Here is a 20062-nt window from a genome sequence, read left to right as displayed (position 1 = left end):
CTTGTTCATATGAGCTGCAAGTTTGTCTTCCCGCAAGAATCTTGAAGCATGATGTGCGGGACAGGCTGCAGCAGGGCCAGACGATGAGGGGCTGCGGCGCCTCTCGGCTCCTCAGCGTTGCTTTTTCCTGACAACTCCACGAATATTGCAAACTTTTCTGGCAGTAGAGATCTGTTTTATGGGTAAGTCAGTGTTCTGCGGTAAAGCTTGACCCTCGAGCGGCGGTCAGCAGGCAGACTGGCATCAAAATGTCTCAGTTCACTTCCAGTCTTGAAGCACGGTGTTCAGAAGGCAGCACTGCTCACAAGCACTGGGCTGTTATGAGAGTCACAGTTCAAAAGTTCAACAGTGATAACAACGCTCATGAAATCGTGAGGATTCTCCACCTTGAAGTAGGAATAACCACAGACCATAGATAATTCTTGAGTATTTATCGGCGTGAGTTGCAGAGAGTGTGGGATGTGACTGTTTGGGTGTGTGGATGTGTCGGCGTGAACAAGAGATGGTGGCTGTACAGTATGTGTAACGGCTCTCGGTGATCACAGTGGATGTCAAGGCACTAAGAAAAGGACACTTCATTCACAGCGCACAAGAGGCCAAATTCAGCTTTCATCCAAGAATTCCAGTCACCATACCGCTGGAGTCACTACAACGTGTCTCCAGATGTCACCAGCTGCTGCTGTGGCGCTAGCCTGCTGAGGCTCCTATGTACATGTGCACCAAACATTCATCTCTTCAGATAAGAATGTGACTAGTAACTCCATGGCACACTGTAACTCAAACGTTTGCAGGCGTGAGTTTCCAGGTCCTGATAAAGGCCTCACTGCTGACACTGGTGCTAAGGCTTCTAATATTCAGTCAGAGATTTCTTCATCTTCTCTCTTTTCAAACCATCAGCCTCAGCACTGAGCAATGCCTGTCTGTTGGTCCCTTAAGAACTGCATCATCCAGGCGGCCTTCATTTGTCTCCGTCTAGAAAAAAAAGTAGTAATGAGGAATAACTGGTGCGAGTGGGAGACGTCACGCGTCTTGACGAACGTGATCCAGAGCGGCAAGTAGACGCTGGAATAAAGCCACGAGACTGCCGTCCATAGCAGTGGTGGCGTGACAAGTCTTGTGGCAAGTGGGAGAAATAAGGGAGGTGCTGGTAAGGTGATACAAAAGCGAGGAGTGTGGACGCACAGGTGGATTATTACACAGCTAGTTGATGTCGCGAGCGTCGTGGCGAGGGGGAAGCCGTGGCGAGGGGAACAAGTTGGCTGATGCCTTGGAGGTGCTCGCTGGGTCGTCAGGCATCCTGGAGAACCCGGGGGGAGGATTAAGTTTGGTGGGCAGCCTGGGGATCGTCAGTGTGTCGGCTGTGTGGAGACATGGGCGCGACGTGTGGACGGGACGACGAGCTGCCGGGAACTGGTGGAGGTTGCGTGCCGCCACCCCGGCCACGACCCCGCTACACCAGGCATTATTCATGGCCTCCACACCACAATACCTGCACCAAACTTCTTGCCCCACTAAATCAACCTTCCTACTAATAATGACCTCGATACACACCTGATGTACTAGCTTATATCGACCACACAGCCGCCAAGTGTGAAGCCCTTTCCTCGCGCCCCGCTCACAACTCTCCAGCCTTCCACCTGCATCTGGAGCGCTCTCTCTCTCTCTCTCTCTCTCTCTCTCTCTCTCTCTCTCTCTCTCTCTCTCACACCTGCATCGCTACCTGGCTGGCCCGGCCGTCGCCACGTCTGCCACACCTCCGTACCACTACCACTTCCCCTTCCCCCCTCCATGTGACCCAAACTCAGTGTAGTGCCCGTATGACCACGCCAGGACACGCCCCCTCCTCACCGCAGTCCTCTAGACTCCGCCCACCTGCAGAGTCCGGGGCCCCTCCCATCGCCTGGCGCGAGTAAGGGGAGGAGGGGAAGGGACAGGGTGAGAGGAGAGGGAGAGGAAGAGGAAGAGAGAGAAAAAAAGAGAGAGGGTGGGTCTCTTCCTAGACTTAAGCACTTCTCTAGTGGAGAAATACAAATATACTTATATTTGCACTTTTATTTAAGTAGGAAGAAAATTTATATTGTAGATTATAGAGTAAATAATGGAAACAATAACGATATACAAATAATCGCCAAACTCTCTTTCCTGTTTGTGTATCGAAGGGTAACGCTGCGTCAACGCAAAGAGAAAGAGAGAGAGAGAGAGAGAGAGAGAGAGAGAGAGAGAGAGAGAGAGAGAGAGAGAGAGAGAGAGAGAGAGAGAGAGAGAGAGAGAGAGAGAGAGAGAGAGAGAGAGAGAGAGAGAGAGAGAGAGAGAGAGAGAGAGAGAGAGAGAGAGAGAGAGAGAGAGAGAGAGAGAGAGAGAGAGAGAGAGAGAGAGAGAGAGAGAGAGTTGGGAATGCCTGAAAGGTATATAGCAGGTAGCTTTAGGTTGTTTGTAGGAGCGGAGAATGAAGGTCTTATGAATTTGAAGCTAATTAACGTGTAGTTATCGGTTTGGGTTTCTCACTCTCCCTCCCTTCATCTCCTCACCCCCCCTTGTTTCTCTCTCTCTCTCTCTCTCTCTCTCTCTCTCTCTCTCTCTCTCTCTCTCTCTCTCTCTCTCTCTCTCTCTCTCTCTCTCTCTTGTGCACACACACACTAGCTAACTTTTGCTCCCTTACAGTTGCCTTTCATCCTTCCTGTCCCTGAAGTAACAAACCATCATAAGACAGATAATGGTAACCAACTGAACGTCAGCCAGTTTTTGTTAAGCGTCTCGCATAAAATCGAAGTTTCCTGGCCGGTGTGCAAGGAAGATAATTACATCTCCACGGAATATTACTACACGATTCTAATCCTCACACGAGAAAACTTGGGGATTTTAACAAAGGAGACTAGACGCTCACTGACTCAGAGGAACTGGTGACGGTTAGAGGGAGGAATGAATCCACTGTTAAATGGAAAAAATGTATAGACAGTGTGAGATTAAAAAGACAATGGCTTTGAATTCTTACTGCTTAAAAACTGTGGTAACTTTTGACGTATAGATGGAAAGCAGACTGGAGAGGTGAATGGGAAGAAAGAAGGTGTTGGGAATAGGGTATTACTGATGTATTAAGACGACGACCTTTTTGAAACGATGCTTAAAAGAGGAAACACTCCAAACTTATCATTTTTAGCGAATAGATGAACCAAGCGCTGGATGGACTAAAAGTGGAGTAAGAATGCAGTGTTAATGGAAGTGCATTAGTAGCTTATAATAATCGTCCCGCATTGAAACATAAGCGTAGGAGACCATCACTCGGGAGACATGGTATAAGAAAACACTAATACACCACATGAAAGACTAACCCAAAGGACGAGGAAAACAGTGCCCACTCACTCTCAATGTAAAAGCAACATAATGGAGGGAAGTGTATCCCACTCACTCTCGATGTGAAACTAACATAATGGTATGCAAATTGTAATAAGGGTGAAAGGTATATTAACATAATGCCCAGTAGAACTTTTTTCTTCAAAGGAGTAAAAAAGAATTAAGGTATTTTTTGAAATGTTCACATGTAGTTGTAAAGAGAGAGAGCAGAAAAAAAAAAATACTGAAAATGTAATAAATAAAGAAGTATATGATATAACAAGTGACTGCGTCTGAATACGAAAGAAATAACTCAGGAAAAGAAACTGTGCAGGGAACGCTATAACTAGAAGGCGGGATAAAAAAATTATGTGGACAAAAAAGAAAATACTGCACAGAAGATGATAGAAAATTAATGAAACATCAGACAGTTGCCATAACAGGAAGAATAATTAATGAAGGAGTGACACGTATACACTCCCGTAAGAAACCCACGAGGCAGGAACACCATGATAGCAAAGTGATGAAGGGGAAAAGTTGGACACTAAAATTAAACAAAACTTGATAATTATCCATCCAAGAGAGAGAGAGAGAGAGAGAGAGAGAGAGAGAGAGAGAGAGAGAGAGAGAGAGAGAGAGAGAGAATACATAGACCCGAAAACGCTTGCTGCATCTCTCTGTTACTGGAATATAACTCAAATAATGAAGACTGATGCGTGAATATTTGAGAAGCGATACTGTGCTAGAGAAGACGACAGTTTTGAGGACGACAACAATTAGAACAAAAGAAGAGCAAAGTTAAAACCGACTGAATAAGTGAATGGCTGAGATGAAGAAAGAAGGAGGAAAACGAGAAGGATAAAGAAGAAAAAAAGGAAGAAAGCTGCGGACAACACTTAAACGCTAAATTTAAGAAGAAAAATAATGGAGTGAAAATCGTAAAAGAAGAAGAAGAAGAAAGGATAAAAAAAAGAAACAGGAAATGACAACCAAGCGAGAAGAAAAAAAAATGAAGTGTGTGTGTGTGTGTGTGTGTGTGTGTGTGTGTGTGTGTGTAAGGAGGAAGGAGACAAAATGAATACGGAATAAGGGAATGGTGAGGACAAGAAATGATGCAGAATGAGAGCAAAAGAGAGATAAAAGAGGAGAGCTTGACATAACACGAGAAGATAAAACAGTGATAATCTTACGTACGGCAAGACGAGAGAGAGAGAGAGAGAGAGAGAGAGAGAGAGAGAGAGAGAGAGAGAGAGAGAGAGAGAGAGAGAGAGAGAGAGAGAGAGAGAGAGAGAGAGAGAGAGAGAGAGAGAGAGAGAGAGAGAGAGAGAGAGAGAGAGAGAGAATAATGAAAGAAGACTAAACTTTTGCATACGAGGAAGCAATGTTGAAAGTTGCTACCGTATTAAAAAAAAAAAAAAAAAAAAAAACTCGGAGTGGCAGAGTCCAATATCAGACACACCAGAAGACACAAGAATAAACTCGGAGTGGCAACAAGTCCAACGGTACACAAACCAGAAGACGATGCATTAAAAAAAACTCTATCCTACAACCTCCTAATTACCTTCAACAAGTCGCCAATGTAATAAAAGATACGTACGTTATTGTTCGCAATTCACACCTTCATATGTTCAACGCTACTCATGCCAAAAAAACATGTTGCAAAAAAAAAAAAAAAAAATTGATCCAAAGCCTTCTAATTATGTTCAATGTAATGAAAGTCCAATGTAATGAAAGTTGTGTACTGACTGGCACTCCACACCTTCATATGTTCACCGTTCACTTCACATCATTTCCTCTGCCCTTTCCGTGTTCCAGGAGGCACAGTACACGATCCTGACTCTCTCCCGCCCACTCCCTGGAAAGGTCGAGAAAAAGTGGACATACAGACGAGCAAAAGTCACAGTTCCAGGCGGGTATCCTTGTGTAACAGCCTCACCCTAGCAATTTAGTCTCTCTCACTCTCTTTCTCTCTCTTTCTCTCTCTCTCTCTCTCTCTTGCTCTCCCCTACGTCTCTTCACAATTTCATGAAGGTCCCTTTGATTAGCATCCGGATCTCCTTTCTCTTTTTCATAATTTCTATATACAGCAATGTCACTTTACGCAAACAACATTCCTCCTCTCCCCCAACCCACACACACACACACACACACGAACACCACCTCACACTGCCCAGCACCAAGAAAAGGCACGCTGTCCACCCATCAACGTGAGGCAATAGGAAGGTTTATCATGTGTCTAAGTCCATGCAACCATCAACGTTAATTCCTAGGAGCGCCTTGACATCAGCTCCCCCACGGCCTTTGCCATCCCTTTAGCCGAGCGTCACGTCACGTTTTAGTGTTCCTGAAGATAATACCCACTAAGTCCCACCTACGTCTCTCTCTCTCTCTCTCTCTTGCTTTCTCCTGAACTCTTTTATCCTTTGCTCAATAAAACTCTCCCCACTATTCCGGTTCGTGGTTTAAAGATATTGACAGCGACATAACCTTCGGAATCCTTTCTGCCTGGCGTGGAAGGTGAAATTTTCGAGACCGGCTGAATTCCTCATATACCATGAAATCGCAAGTCCAAAGGAGATGAGTATCTAATGACGGTGTAGCGACCCGAACAAGCCAGCAAACCAAGGCAACAGTAAACAAGGTAAATTAGGAAAAAGACACGAGGGAGAGTATTTCCTGCAACATACAATAACGACTGGCGCGGGAGTTGTGTGCCGGGTAACGTGAATGACTCGAGGGAAGAAATGCTTGGAAGAAGGCAAGGCTGAGGGAGGGAATGGGAGAAGTAGCAGAGACCTTGTGTGGAAATATAGTGCGCAGGAGGGAAAATGAGGAGGAGTTTGGTAGTTATAGGAAGAGAACAAAGGAAGGAGAAGTGCGTGGTAGATCATACTTGAGAAGAGTAAAGGAAAGGACACGATATGGAGAAAGTGACCTCTCTCGGACTTGCAAGGGGATTGGCAACTAAGTAAGCCTTTTTTTTGTTTTATGTTGCCCTTGGCCAGCTTTACCTTCATACATAAAGAAAAGCAAGGGGTGAGAGGGATATGATTACAAGAGCAAGCAAAGTTAGTGCACGGAGGAATACATATGGATAAACTGGATGAGAGAAAGCGTTTGAAGACAAGGAACAGAGAAACGGAAATGTTGCAGGATTAGGAAACAATGAAATAAACCTATCCAGTATGCATTACTGACATCACGGTGAGACAACATTTTACAATATTTCTATACACACTGACAAGCACTATCACGAAACTATTGCAAAAATAAGCCGAAAAAGAAAATGGCAGTGCTACATCGATTTACTTGACCAAAACTAACAGAATCTATCAATTTCCCACGTCTATGCATGAATAAATGATAAGATACAGAGGAGCCGCCTATTTCACCGTCACCACCTCTATGTACACTCGTTGGAGCTCAAGGCCACCTGCTTTGTTAGAGGTGCAGTTTCAATCAACTGCATTCGAATCTACTAAAGTTGCTAATGCGCTCCATTGTACACTATGATGCCACTCAGGTACGTAGGTTAGATTACAGGTGTGGCTTTCTATCTATCTAGCCAAGTGTCTATCTATAAGGGTATCTACTTATACCTATCTTTCTATCTATCTACTAATGCATGTATGTATGAATTTGAGTATGTTACTGGTTCATTATCCATTTATGTATCAATCTGAGTGAGTGGGCCTTTTTTTTCTTTACATTTTTGCTCCCCTTGATCAGTCCTCCTCTCTTACCTAAACAAAAAAATCTATGTATCTATTTATCTATCTTCTATCAGCGTCTCTTTACGTGTCACTTATGTATCTGTATCTCCTTCTTTCCACCAATCGAACTCTCCTGTACTTGGCCGAGCAATACGGACAGCTACAACACAAATAGCTGCCAGCAAAGAGGTGAGCAAACGTCCACAGTATTGGATGAGGCGAAATATAAATGCTATTCTTAAAATTGCATGGAAACCTCCGCCAGATAAAAGGCACCATAAAAGGGCAGGGATAAAAGGTTGCCAGGGATGAAAAGAAGCCAAAAGGACACGAGATCAAAGAGCAGTCTCCACGTCGCCATACGGACACGGGCTAAAACTGATAAGGACCAGATGAGTGACAATTGACAAATGAAAGGAAACGCTCCGAGCCGCGGCCATGACCTTGAGTGAGAGGAGGGGGAAGAGGAGGAGGAGGAGGAGGAGGAGGAGGAGGGGGTAGGAGGAGGAGGAGGAGAGAATAAGGAGCTTCACGACGAGAGGATTACGGAAAGTACCTCTACTATAAACCAATGAAATTCTCTCTCTCTCTCTCTCTCTCTCTCTCTCTCTCTCTCTCTCTCTCTCTCTCTCTCTCTCTCCGTGTGTGTGTGTGTGTGTGTGTGTGTGTGTGTGTGTGTGTGTGTGTGTGTGTGTGTGTGTCTTAATTTCATACCACGGCTGTTACTTTTTCTTCTCATCCTTCTCTCTCTCTCTCTCTCTCTCTCTCTCTCTCTCTCTCTCTCTCTCTCTCTCTCTCTCTCTCTCTCTCTCTCTCTCTCTCTCTCTTTCTCTCATCACGTTTCTTTACACAAGCTCTGCTCATCACACGGTCCACTTTTTGCCGTCTCGTAGTTACTAATTTCTGCTCCATCTGTGAATTTCTCGCTCCTCCAAACAAGCGACTCTCACCATTAAGTTATTTCCGTTGCCATGGTGATCAGTCAGGTTACATTACACGTGATATGGACGCTAGAGAGAGAAAAAGTCACGGTATGGAGGAGTGAAATAACGTAGATGAGGCGTAGCTCCTTAGGACGTGGCGGTGCCCAAGGGAGCAAGCTGATTTCCATTTCACACCGCGACGACCTCCGCTTCTGCAGCATCGAGCCGCTCCATGGGGACGTGGCTGCGTCATCTGCACGATCCAGGACACTCGGCTGGCTGCATGTGTCGCCTGCTTCCCCTGACACTCTTCCCTTAAAGGTGACAAGTTCAACGTATTTTTAACATTAATTCCGCTAAATTATATCAACGTTCTTGCCATCCCGTCCTAGCAGCCATCGCATGAAGCTTCATACGGCACGCTTCCCCTCCTGGTTTCGCTGTTCTGTCCTATATATAAATAACACGTACACAAAGTCAACGTATTCTTAACTTTAATATCGCTAAATTATATGAACATTCTTCCCATCCAGTCTTGTTTTGATGCTTCACGTTCCCCATCCTCGCAGCCATCGCAGCTTCAGACGGCACACTTCCTCTCCTGGCCCTCCTGGCTCTGCTGTTCTGCCCTATATATAAATAACGCGTAAACAAAGTCCTCTTGACTAAGCTCGGCCCTTCACGTTGGCTGAGCAAGACTTGACTCCCCCCTCTCAGAAAGTGAGTGAAAAGAGGACGAACATGTTCTTTACCAACGACCACGAATTTTGCTCTATGGAGGAGGAGAAGGAGGAGGAGGAGGAGGAGGAGGACGAGATGAAAATAGTAATACGAAGAAGAGGAGATCGAAGAGGAAAATGAGGAGGAGGTGGAGGGGGAAAGTCACGCACACACACACACACACACACACACACACACACACACACACTCTCTCTCTCTCTCAAACTCAAAACAAACATAATTACAGCAACGAACGCAAAAAAAAAGGAAAGAAGGAAAAAAAGAGAAAAAAAAAGTCGACGTGAACATTTCATTTCGGCGGAATTAATTGACAAATGTGAAATGAAAAGTATGACCCAAAGTTTGAAAAAAAATATACGCCCCCTACCAATCCCTCCCCCATCTGACCCTCGTAAAAAAAAAAAAAAAAGAAGAGTACACCAAAATATAGTAACCATTTTTATCTTACCTGGCTTGTGATCCCTTTAATATTTTCTGCCGCCTAGGGACAAAATGGACTGGGATAAAATTAAATCCAATCAACATTTTGGCTGACGTGCTGACTCTAGTTGCAGGTGAGGCCTCATTAATGAACAGCAAACCACGGAAACGGAGGAAGGAAGATGCTAATGGGAGGAGGACGACGAGGAGAAAGAGGAGGAGAAAAGGAAGATTATTATTAGGAGGAGGAGAAAAAGAAAAAGAAGGAGGAGGAGGAGGAGAAAAGCGAGAGAAGGAGGAGGAGGAGAAAAAGGAGACTGAGGAGGAGAAATTTTGTGTATGAAGGTAAACGAATAAACGAGAAAGAAGACAGGAGAAATAAGGGAGGTATAAAAGAGAACATAACATATAACATAACATAACATAAATAATAGGATAACAAAGGGCCACCAGGGCCCATCTAGGTTATCCTGTATCAGTCGCACAGCGACCTTGTCATCAGTACTTAAAGATACACTTACAAGTACACAATACATTATATACTAATTCTAAATATTTGGCCCATTAACAGGGCTAAGTCCTGCAGTGAAATCCTCTACAATTTGTGGTCCCCATACATGGGGATCATGTCTTGTTTAAATATAGTAAATTTCTTATAAAAACTATCATGCAGTGCTATACATAATTATAAATCTAATAAATTTAAGTGCTTATCTAATCTGTTTTTAAACATTGTCAAACTAGTGCTATTTACAACCGTCTCTGGCAATGCATTCCAGAAGTCTACCACCCTATGACTAAAGAAATATTTTCTTATATCTAACCTGCAGCCTTGCTTTCTAATCTTCCTGCCATGATTTCTAGTCCTACTTCCTCCTCTAAGGTAAAGAAAGATCTCACATCTATGTAGTTTGTATCTGAGAACATTTTAAATAACTCTATCATATCCCCTCTTATACATCTCCTCTCAAATGAAAACATGTTTAATTCCTTTAATCTCTCTCTATACTCCAGGCGCTTTAATGTTGGTATCATCCTAGTTGCTCTTCTCTGAACTGCTTCTAACATGTTGATATCCTGCCTATAGTGGGGTGACCAGGCCTGTATGCAATACTCTAAATGGGGCCTAACAGCAATACTCTAAATGGGGCCTAACAACATGCAACGTGGGAATAGAGAAAAGGAAAGGGAGAAGAGGAACGAACGAAAAACATACAAAAATAAAGTAGATGAAGGGTAAGGGAGATAAGGTAACAGGAGGCACTAAGAGAAGAGGAATGAAGGGATAAGATAAGCTGTGTTTTTACTTCATGAGGATGGGACAGATGAATGGAGACGGAGAGTGTGACAGTAGGAACAACTGAATGGAGTGCCGTCCCTTGCGACCACGACTTTAAAATGCTTCCTAATGCCCTTACTGTTATTATTATTACTACCCTTACCAATATCATCATTATTATTACTATTATTACTTTTACTTCTTGTTAAAATTCTACTACTACTATCACTCCCGCTCTTTACTCCCACTCTTACACACCCTGCAGGGACAAACATTCTACACCTTTCAGTAAAATAACTACCAGGACATCCGTCAAAACACCGCTAAATATAGATACAAGGTGGAAAAAATATGTGAAGGCGAGAAAAAAACAAGCTTAAATATACTCATCAAGACGTCCATACGAGATTTCCTTACTCAGCTTTCCTAATATAGTATCAAAGGTTTTAATCTTGACTAACTTCTCACACCTCAGTAACTTCTCTACATCCTTCCTTCTCAATTCGTACTGCGCTTGCCTGACGCTTAAAATAACTTAAGTCAGAGAGAGAGAGAGAGAGAGAGAGAGAGAGAGAGAGAGAGAGAGAGAGAGAGAGAGAGAGAGAGAGAGAGAGTGTGTGTGTGTGTGTGTGTGTGTGTGTGTGTGTGTGTGTGTGTGTGTGTGTGTGTGTGTGTGTGTGTGTGTGTGTGTGTGTGTGTGTGTGTGTGTGTGTGTGTGTGTGTGTGTGTGTGTGTGTGTGTGTGTGTGTGTGTGTGTGTGTGTGTGTGTGTGTGCCCCTTCAATCCTGATCGATAGGCTGACTGCCGTAGAGGCTGTAGGGTGCTTCCTCTCTTTACATTTACAAATCAAAATGAACAAATTACACATCACAATACGTAAAAAAAAAAAAATAAATAAATAAATAAAAATAAATAAACAAATAAATAAATAAATGAAAGAAAAATATAAATAAATAAGACCAAGGCATTTCTTCGCCAATCAACAATCTTACATCGAACCAAAAGCATTCGTGACTCGTGAATTACAGAGGTAAGCTACGACTGAATTGAACACTGTATGGCTTGAGCTTTCCTTTATACATTCTGAGCAAGGCGAGGGATAGGTGAGGCAGTGTTGGTGGTGGTGGTGGTGGTGGAGTCTACCTTCCCTGCTTGCCTTGTTGTGTATAATGTGTGAGGGAAGCTGGTGTGAGGAGGAATAAAGAGCGATAAAAGAAATGTTCAATCAGAGAAAATGTCGAGGCAATTAAAGTAATGGGATAAGAAACACGTATGAAAAAATGAGATGAGAAAGAAAGGAAAGGAAAAAAGAGTGAATGAAAGAGACAAGAAGGGAAGATCTTGATATGTTTGTTGTACCTTTGTGTTGGAATGCGGATGTGCACGGTGAAATCTAAGAAATGCAGATAAAAAAAACGGAAAACATAAAGAAAAGTTTGTGTTTACCGTTACTAGGATACAAGGATGGGCGAACACACACACACACACACACACACACACACACACACACACACACACACACACACACACACACACACACACACACACACACACACACACACACACACAGGGACAAACAAGCAGTCACTCTCCCACCCACCCTCCCACCCACACGCACACACGAAATCTAAAAATAATTCACATTTCATCTTGGGTGGGTCAGCCTGGCCAGTCATCAGAGGTAATTGGGCTAGAGTTGTCCATTAGCACAAGTAGCCCCACCCTCTCCCTCTGCCACCCACTCCTCAGCCCTGCACCTCCCCGGCTGTCTGGGAGCGAATCGCATGGTTCCGCCGCCTACGGTACAGCGGCCTGCGTGCATTGCCAAGCCCGCCGGTGTTACTGCAATGTGATTTTCAGTCTTTTGTATATGTCCCTTGTGGAAAAATCTGAAGTCTTTAGGGATTTGGTCAGAGAGAGGAAGTAATTTTTCTTTTCTTCTTGTCACACTTGAACTTTGGTGAAGAGAAAGTGGGAAGCTGGACTAGATAAGTATGTCATTATTCATCTAGAAGCAAGAAGTTTTTTTTTTTTTATGCAGGAAGGGCAACTGGCCAAGGGCAACAAAAAATGAAAAAAAAGGGCCCACTGCGTTGCCACTTCCCTTAAAGGTCATAAGAGTTATCCAAAAATTCAGAGACAAATATCTACATACTCATAGTGAATACAGACAGTTTTCAGTAGAAGTGCAAGATTCAGAACCGATAGACTAGTAATGGCAGGCAAATGTACGGTTTGCCTCAATCTCATAAAAAAAAAAAAAAAATCCGAAGTTACCATGAGTATTATTAGTATTAGTTATTATTAGTAGTCTCAAGTGCTCCCGTCATTAATTAATTCTTTTTTAGTACTATGTGTGAAAAACCCCAGAAATGAAAGTTGACAAATGATAAAAGTGAAAAGAAAGTAACTAAATAGTGCTAAGGCGATGAGAGGGAAACTACACCAATTACAATTATTCAGTCGTGTGTGTGTGTGTGTGTGTGTGTGTGTCGGTGTCACTCAACCTATGCATGTACTGTTAGTCACATGCTTTGAACAGAATGCCTGGAAAAGTCGATGTTGCGTGACAGGAACAATGAGGAGTCACCGTCGCGAGGGAACACTTGTAATGGCGGGCGTGTTAACAAGTTCATTTCGTGCTGGTGAACATTAACAGTACCGTTTATATATTTATGTTAATGTTTTCAAGAAATAATCATACTTATAAATAAATTAATAAGAAAAATGATCATAAACGCTGAAAGAACCTTTTAAGACAGACAGACAGACAGACAGAGAGAGAGAGAGAGAGAGAGAGAGAGAGAGAGAGAGAGAGAGAGAGAGAGAGAGAACCAACTCCAGGCCCACAAACACAGAAAACGGCTGCAGCTGCATTGAAGGGGACACTGTGTTAGGTCGGGACTGTTTAGTGCGCGTTGCTTTCACACCAACAGAGGCTCCTTGTATCAATGTACCAGTTTTCCTCTGTGTCCGGTGCCATGATAAATGTTCACTAGCTAGGCACTATTATCTTTTAATTAGTCGACATGTTTGTTAGTGTTGAATTATATAGTCATTGTTGTAAGCAAAACAGAATGCGAAATAAGTATTTACGTCCTTAATCACTATTCTTCTAACTTTTTGTTGCATAATTTACATAAGCATACTTTCCGATGAATTCCATTTATTAGTATATGCAATAATTGTTGCGGAGATTAGCGCTATAAATTTCTTTAAGACTAAGCGATCCCCATCCCTCAAAAAGCACTGGTGAGGAGGGACGGTCACTGTCTCTATTTAATTGCATTGCAATATAGAAATAAGGGAAGATTTTTATTTTCTATATAATTTTCTATATTCATCTTCAATGCCAATTGTACTTGTGATGTCACCAAAAAGGTGCACGTTATGAAGGTCACATTACAACTTTTCGCGTCAGTACTTCGCTTGACGAAATATAAACTGTTTTAGATAATATGCAGACAGCGAATGGATACAAAATGTGTCCGGGCATTTCTTGAAAGAGTTAATAATAAGTGTCATCTTTGCTCTTCATGTGACATTATTGATCAGAGCAGTTGATTGTCTTATAAAAATGAAATCTTGTTAAGGGAAGGAAGTTAAAGGCAACAAAATAAAACACTCATTGTTTAGAAAACAAATTGCAAATTTCCAGGTAATTAGCATTTCCATATTTCCTGATTAGATCTTAAATAAGTGTATCGCCTAAAAAGAACCTAAAACCTAAAACCTAAAAAGAATATATATATATATATATATATATATATATATATATATATATATATATATATATATATATATATATATATATATATATATATATATATATATATATATCAGACGATTATATGTCGTAGTAAAATCCTTATTATGAAGTAGCACCTGAGATGTGATGTAATGAAAACATTCAATTTAAAATCAAAGTAGATGAATGAATATATAAACACGGAAACTTTCAAATTTGTTATAAAACTCAAACATTTTCAAACATAAAATTTGTACATCAGTAAAACACACATTTAATTCCCAGAGTGACGTTCATGAAAGTAGAAGGAAGAAGAAGAGCAGAACTGGGACAGCGTGACTACCACCGCCGCCGCCGCCACCCCCGTCACCACCACCCCCTTCACCAACACCGCCACAACAACCTCACCACTATTGATCATGGCAGAGGAGCTACAGGTGCCCCCGACCCACACCGGTGGGCCTCACGTTTAGCTCCGCCAGCCAACCGTTCGTGCTGCCTCTACCTGCGTCTTGTCATTACTCGCTACCTGTCCCGCGGAAGGTGTTGGTGGCCCCGGCTTGCAGTACTGGTTGTCACGCCGCGCCTTCCTTCCTTCCTACTGCTTGCTGTCTGTATGTGTGTGTGTGTGTGTGTGTGTGTGTGTGTGTGTGTGTGTGTGTGTGTGTGTGTGTGTGTGTGTGTGTGTGTGTGTGTGTGTGTGTGTGTGTGAGTGTGTGTGTGTGTGTGTGTGTGTGTGAGTGTGTGTGTGTTTGCTATTATTGAGTATATTTTGCTGCGTTCCTTGAAAGGTTGAAATGTTAAAACCAACAATGATGCTTTTTTTTTGTGTGTGTTATACTGAAGTTTAATATTTACATTTACTTTTCCTGAGTGCGCATTTGAAAAGCTCGAGGCGATACATTACTACATCACTGGATATGAAGTCGAGTCTCAGTTGAACCAATCAGTTCCCGTTTATGAAATGCTTCGTGTTCTGTAATCTAGTTATTTCGAAACATGATCGGATGTGGCAAAGGGAAGTTACTGATTCTTTGGCAACATTTCCCCCGTAACGTTGCGAGTGAAGCAAAATAGACAACTACACAAGACCCTTACATGCCGGTACACACACGGCACACAACGACACCTGGCCCTGGTCATTGCCTCGCTCACTCACTGTATATCCATTACGTCATCACTTGCCACAAAAAAAAAAAAAAATAAATAAAAAAAAAAAAATAAAATAAAATAAAAATAACATAAAAGACTTCAAAGATAAGGTCAATACTCGTAAAAATAAACATATACGATTCATGACTCGGCTGACTTCTGCCTCAAGGGACGCAAGGTCGATGTTGCCCTGACTGAGTCTGCAGCTCTCAACTCTTCCCACCTCAGCCTCACATTCAGCTTCATAATAACCCACGCCTGTTATGAAGGGTGATGAGGTGACCCTGCCCCGACCCTCGCCTCGCATCCCTCGCCTAATGGCTGCCGTCAGGTTTGAGAGGAAGCCAACCGTGATTTCTTCTCTTTTAATGAACAGCCAGGCAGAGCGTGCAGGCCTCGAGGGACGGGAGGCCGTGCTCCAACCTAACGAAACATTACTTTTTGAGAAAGAGAGAGAGAGAGAGAGAGAGAGAGAGAGAGAGAGAGAGAGAGAGAGAGAGAGAGAGAGAGAGAGAGAGAGAGAGAGAGATTAAGAAATTTAGGGTATTCATATTCATTGGGCGGAGATTCCAGGTATAGTAAATCCAATTACAATTCACAGTAGAATGTGGTGAAATGGCAGAGGCTTCTCTATGGCTACCTTGAACTTGTCACTTCCTCTCCTTACATATATGGACTGTCTTACTGCTATTCCAGAGTGCACAAACTTGCAGTGAATACAGACCTTACTTGCTTTCTGTTATCGTAAGAAAGAAAAGCTATCAGGTACAGTGGAATCATGCGTGCTTTGGGGTCCGAGGGGTCTCCAAGCGCATGGGTTCGAATCCTGTCCACAGCCCGAGTGTAGGTTGGGCTTTCTCACTCGGGGCAACGGTTTCCTAGCGGGTGGGCTTTGAGATAGGAGGTACCCCAAAAGTATCCCCTTTAGCCCATAAATTCCTGTGAACAGCCCACATGGTATCAATAAAAAAATGAAAAGATCGTTTCCTCATTCACGTCAGTCCTGTGGTAGTGAAGTGTGCTCGCATGATGCTGGCCTCACTTCATTGTGTTGTTGTAGGACAGAAGCAACGGGATATTCACACATTCTTAGAGGATTGACGGACAGTTCAACTCAGCCTTCCAACCCAGTGTTCCCAAGATCATTGTTTTGAAAGACTACGTATATTTGTACTTTGACACGTTTCTAGCATCAGTAAAACACCTTTCGTAACTTTGCCGGACTCCTTTGTATAATAATGAAGCCGTATTGATTAAGATCCACTGAGTTGACGCTAACTACTTTTCATTTATAAAGACACATAAAGTTGGAAAATGACATTAACATCTATCTCATTATAAATTTATCTTACAGTTTCTTTTAGGTTTTATTTATCTAAAAAAATGACAGTATCATGTTATTTCTTTATATAATGCTGCCACAAACAAATATCCACCGGAATTTTAATACTTTAATTCCTGACACTTGCTTCGAGTTATTTAGTGTGTTACAAATTTCCTTTAACATTGCCACAACGAAATAAACAATATTCATTCTCCTCCAGCAAATGGTTGGCAGAAGTACTTATACTCGTGAACGTCATGCACCCTCACTTTGGAACTCGATACGTTGAGCTCAGCAAACTCACCACTTAATTCTACGAACTTCATACAAGCTATACGTGATTCATCGGCCAATAAATACCAAATAATAACACTTTATAAAAAAATGATTGAAAATATTAGCAATAAAAGAGTGATACTAATACAGAAATTCGTAGAAGTTTGCACGTTAGAAGGCAAACCACATTGTGAACAGATATATAATAGTGAAATTGTCTTAGAAGTCAATAAAACTCAGCTTGTCGGTTTTCAGTCGCCTTAACCCTTCCAGTACCATGACACGTGTTTACATTCATTATGGTTACTATTATGCGATTTTATACAGCTGTAGAAACTCATGTGGGGATTAAAATAGTGAAGATTCTGGACCACTAATTTTCATATGTCCTCATACTGTTCTTAATGTGAATAAAATCGTCTGAACTCAACTAAAACTCATGGTAAAAATGCGTCCCAGTATTGAAGAGGTTGAGGAGAAACACGACACCCACAGTGAAGAACAAAACAGTGAACCTCACTTTACTGATAAGCACACCTCACGGACTCACTAATAAATCAACACACCTCACAGCCGATGCCAACTAAGTGAACGAGTACTACATGTGTGGCATATCGTGACCACCTGCCACGCACGCCAACAATGCTGACTTATGAAGAGAAAAAAAAATGTGTACGTACCTTGGGAGTTAATCAAAGGGCATGAATGGAAGACATTCCTTACTCACAACACTGCTGCGTCACTCCGCTGCTGCTCCCTCACCCACCCAAACACTTCACCTAGTGCTACTCACCTGAAAAGAAGGAAAAACACATGTTAATTCAGTACCTGTGTGTATATTTACTGTGCACATATTTCTTGTGTGTATTTACTTGTGTGAACATTTTCATACATAAAAACTAAGCTACGTGTGTGTGTGTGTGTGTGTGTGTGTGTGTGTGTGTGTGTGTGTGTGTGTGTGTGTGTGTGTGTGTGTGTGTGTGTGTGTGTGTGTGTGTGTGTGTGTGTGTGTGTGTGTGTGTGTGTGTGTGTGTGTGTGTGTGTGTGTGTGTGTGGTGTGGGGTGGGGGGTCACATGGAAGTTTCCGTGTGAGGTGTGGTTAAGTAGTACAATTAGTCGTTAGTGACGCCTCAGCACAGGGGAATCATGGAACACGTTAGCGTTAGATATGATTAATGAGGAAGAGGAAAAAAGTAAAATCTCGTAAAGGAAGTGGTAATTTCGTTGTAGTTTGCAGAGAGAGAGAGAGAGAGAGAGAGAGAGAGAGAGAGAGAGAGAGAGAGAGAGAGAGAGAGAGAGAGAGAGAGAGAGGCCAACTTTTGTGGTTTAAGAAAATGCTTATACAAAAAAAAAAAAAAAAAAAAAAACTAAATTCAACTGAAACAAGAGTGGAGTTTAGCATTTCCCATGTGGATGCTAAACTTCCTCTCCTAATGTCAAGTGTTTTTAGTCTGGCTATCAGTCTGCGGCCTTCATGGAGAGTCTGCACGCCCGAAAACACACACACACACACACACACACACACACACACACACACACACACACATTAAAGGTCATTACACAGCCACGAGCAAAAAAAGGGGACGTAATTTGAACACGCGTCGCTTTAGTGAACAGTGAAACAAACTGCTGGTCGTCCGTCTATGAATGCTCAGTGAAGCCTGTTACAGTGATCCTGGACACGAAAAAGAAACTCATTTCCTCATACAAAAAAATGCACGTGTCTGTCTTTATTTCGCTTATCTTGAGTTTTATGAGAAGGCTGTTCACACTACACCAGAGAAAGATACTGCCATAGTGGAATGAGAAAGAGAGAGAGAGAGAGAGAGAGAGAGAGAGAGAGAGAGAGAGAGAGAGAGAGAGAGAGAGAGAGAGAGAGAGAGAGAGAGAGAGAGAGAGAGAGAGAGAGAGAGAGAGAGAGAGAGAGAGAGAGATTAATAAGAAAATAAGATATAAGATATAAAATAAGATATAAGATATGACGTAGTGGTGTGTGTGTGTGTGTGTGTGTGTGTGTGTGTGTGTGTGTGTGTGTGTGTGTGTGTGTGTGTGTGTGTGTGTGTGTGTGTGTGTGTGTGTGTGTGTGTGTGTGTTTGTGTATGTGTGTGCGTGTGTGTAAACAACTCAATAGAAAAGTTTCCTCTGCATTCAAAACATATGTATCATAATGAAAGCATCAACGAACATTTGCAATTTACAATCTTGAGCAAAAAAGTAAATAAAAAAATAAATACATAGATGAATAATATATAGAATCAAACAAACAATGTGTGCGTATGTTGCAATTAGATGGCAATGAATAAATAAATAGTTACTATAAAATACAGTGAAAAATCAAGAACATATTTCATTATAAACTACGAACACAAAAAAAAAAAAAAAGAAGAAAAAACTTAACGTGATCATAAATATCTGAATAAAAAGTAAATCTATTCGTCCTGTTTTCACTCACGCTGTGATATTCCATGAGTCTTAAAACAGGAAATGAAAGAAATGTTTATAATGACTTACTAGGAAAACCCGACGCCATTGTATTGTTTATTGTATAGAGGACGTGTCGCAGTGCTCACTTGTTGCTCTCTCTCTCTCTCTCTCTCTCTCTCTCTCTCTCTCTCTCTCTCTCTCTCTCTCTCTCTCTCTCTCTCTCTCTCTCTCTCTCTCTCTCTCTCTCTGGGCTAGATTGCCTAATTCAAGTGTCATTTGGTCAGTAGAAGCAGTTCAAAACCCGACTAATTGGGTCCGGCGTGGCCTGCAATGACCGCTGTTCACGAGAAACCAAATAACAGACTCATAGTTAAGGCGATAAATGAAGGATCAAATACAACAACAACAATAACAACAATAACATCAAAATAATTGATTTGTACGTGAAAAGAAATACTATGTAGTGTTAATATGAAATGTTTAGCTTGTCAACAGCGACAAGTTGTAAAAAACAATAGTTCACCCCTAAAGTAACACGTAATTTTACGAGTATGGAGACTGGAGTACAGGTTTAATTAACGTGTCACATTGCAACCTAATGGCCAATAATGATTTGAAAGCAACATTTTGACATACAAAGCCATACTGTTTTTCAAGCTTGAAACATTTGTGTCAGTTTACGTGGAGTCATCGGTGTCCTCACAGCCTGGCAAATGGACGGCTAGTCTGCCG

The 20062-nt window shown here is 42.2% G+C and overlaps 1 protein-coding gene across 4 annotated transcripts in view; it reads right to left on the bottom strand.

Annotated features, from left to right (window-relative positions):
- LOC123520337 (potassium voltage-gated channel protein Shaker-like) overlaps positions 1 to 20062 on the bottom strand; it is a 624445-nt gene that overhangs the window by 263569 nt on the left and 340814 nt on the right. The window lies entirely within an intron of this gene.

The sequence above is a fragment of the Portunus trituberculatus genome, chromosome 46 (assembly GCF_017591435.1).
Source record: "Portunus trituberculatus isolate SZX2019 chromosome 46, ASM1759143v1, whole genome shotgun sequence".
NCBI classification, from domain to species: Eukaryota; Metazoa; Arthropoda; class Malacostraca; order Decapoda; family Portunidae; genus Portunus; species Portunus trituberculatus.
Note: the sequence above shows the minus strand (reverse complement) of the source record. Positions and strands in the feature narration are given on the sequence as shown.